Here is a 2567-nt window from a genome sequence, read left to right as displayed (position 1 = left end):
AGGATGCTTGGTAATAGGGTATTCGTACAACGAAAGTTGGCATTTACTAGTTTCGTGTTATCTGATTAGTGTCATCACCATCACATGTTAATGTTAAGAACAATGACTTTGAATGAAGTGGTAATGAAGTTAGAATCCCATGTTTGTCTCATATAAGTAATTCAATATTAATTCTCTTAGTTAATGCTATTTAGTATAATCTCTTAGTTTAATCAAAACCCAATTTGTTATTTGTCTTAGCATTGAGCGATAACCATACATTGTTGCATAGGTGCATAAATTGAACTTAACCTAAACCAGTCTCTGTGAGAACGAATCTGATTTATATCTTATACTACTTGCGAATGCGTATACTTACGTGTAATTTAGCGCGTGTTTTCGCCTTAACAAGTTTTTGGCGCCGCTGCCAGGGACTCGGTGTTAAAATTTTAGTTTATGTGCTTGCAATAAGTGGTCGTTAAAGTTCACTGACTCAGACTCTTTTACTTTCAAGGTTTACTTTTTGTGTTTCAGGTACTCATTATAATGGGAGATCCAGCAACACGAACGAAAGCCTTGATGGATTTTTCTCAACCCAATATCAATGACATTTAATCTAGCATTGTCAGGCCAACTATCACAGCTAATACCTTTGAGATCAAGCCTAGCATAATTCTGATGGTACATAATTTAATTCAATTTGGGGGGTGCTCCAACGGAATATCCCAATATGCACATTAGGGATTTTATCGAGATCTGCGACAATTTCAAATCCAACAATGTTTCTAAAGATGCTATAAAGCTGAGGCTTTTCCCATTCTCTCTAAGGGACAAGGCTAAGAGCTGGTTATACTCTCTACCAGCTGGTTCGATTGCTACTTGGGAAGATCTTGCTCAAAAGTTTCTCACTAAATTCTTCCCAATGGCGAAGACAACTGCAATCAGAAACGCTATTACTCAATTTGCACAACAGATGGGAGAATCTTTATGTGAAGCTTGGGAGCGTTACAAGGAGATGCTTAGGAAGTGTCCTCATCATGGAATGCCTAATTGGATGATCATCAATTGCTTCAATAATGGTTTGGGAGCACAGTCAAGACCCATGCTCGATGCAGCATCAGGTGGAGCATTATGGGCAAAGAGCTATGAGGAAGCTTATGATCTAATTGAACTGATAGCTGCTAATGAATATCAGTATCCAACTCAGAGATTGCCACAGGTTAAGGTAGCAGGAGTTCTTCAAGTGGATACAGCTACGGCTATCACTGCTCAACTAAAGGAGTTGTCTATGAAGATCGATTCACTGGCTAACTATGGTGTTAATCAGATAACCAGTGTTTGTGAGCTATGTGCAGGTTCGCATGTGATGGAGCAATGCGCTATATCTAGTGACTCAGCTCAGTTTGTGAGCAACTTTCAGAGATCGCAGCAGCCAATTCCAGACACTTATCATCCTGACAACTGGAATTATCCTAACTTCAGCTGGAGCAACAATCAGAATGCAATGCAACAGCCGTTCTAGCAGTTTGGAAACAAGCAATTCAATCCTCCTGGTTTTTAGCAACAATTTTCACCAAGACAACAACTCCAACTTCAACAACAAACTCATGGAGGTGCAAGTCAATATTCGAATGAAAAAATTGAATTGGAGGAGTTGAGGATTATATGCAAAAACCAGGCTCTTATATGCAAAAGCCAGGCTATTTCTATCAAGACTCTAGAGGACCAAATAGGGCAAATTGCTAACACCTTATTGAATCGACCACCATGAACGCTTCCTAGTGATACAGAAGCCAATCCAGGCAAGAGGGGAGTTGAAGAACAGGTGAACGCCATCACCTTGAGGTCTAGAAAGGTCGCAAGCCCCAATTTTCAACAAGATGAAGAGCCTAAAAAATCTCAAGTTTCAGAAAATGAAGTTGTGGCTGAAGAAGAAGTGCTGAAGGATGCCGAGGTGGAACCAAGGAAGAAAACTGTGGAACATACTCCTCCTGAGGGTAATATAGGGGAGAAACAGGTCTATCCTCCACTTCCTTTTCCTAAGCGGCTGCAGAAGTAAAAGTTGGATAAGCAATTTGCTAAGTTTCTGGAGGTGTTCAAGAAACTTCACATCAACATATCCTTCGCTGAAACTCTTGAACAGATTCCTAGATATGCAAAGTTTATGAAGGGTATTCTATCTCGGAAAGTGAAGCTCAATGACTTAGAGACCTTTGCTCTAACGGAGGAATGCAGTGTTGTGCTGCAACAGAAGTTGCCTCCGAAACTTAAAGATCCTGGAAGCTTCACTATTCCTTGCACCATCAGAAACTTGTCATTAGACAAGTGTTTATGTGATTTGGGAGCTAGCATCAATCTGATGCCCTTATTTATCTTCAAGAAGCTTGGTCTACCTAATCCGAAGCTGACATATATGTCCTTGCAATTGGCCGATCGTTCTATTACATATCCACGAGGCATTGTGGAGGATGTCTTGGTCAAGGTGGACAAACTTATCTTTCCTGCTGATTTTGTAATTCTGGACTTTGAGGAAGATAAGAATATTCCAATAATCTTGGGAAGACCATTCTTAGCTACTGGCCGAACTA

The 2567-nt window shown here is 40.2% G+C and overlaps 1 non-coding gene across 1 annotated transcript; it reads right to left on the bottom strand.

The window, feature by feature from the left end:
- Positions 1-916: 916 nt before the first annotated feature.
- LOC141699032 (small nucleolar RNA R71) lies at positions 917-1023 on the bottom strand. The gene has a single exon (XR_012565523.1). It is a non-coding gene; the product is annotated as a small nucleolar RNA R71 (small nucleolar RNA).
- Between the last annotated feature and the right edge of the window lie 1544 nt (positions 1024-2567).

The sequence above is a fragment of the Apium graveolens genome, chromosome 11, assembly GCF_009905375.1.
Source record: "Apium graveolens cultivar Ventura chromosome 11, ASM990537v1, whole genome shotgun sequence".
NCBI classification, from domain to species: Eukaryota; Viridiplantae; Streptophyta; class Magnoliopsida; order Apiales; family Apiaceae; genus Apium; species Apium graveolens.
The sequence above is the reverse complement of the archived record's forward strand: the minus strand, read 5'-3'. Positions and strand labels throughout refer to the sequence as shown.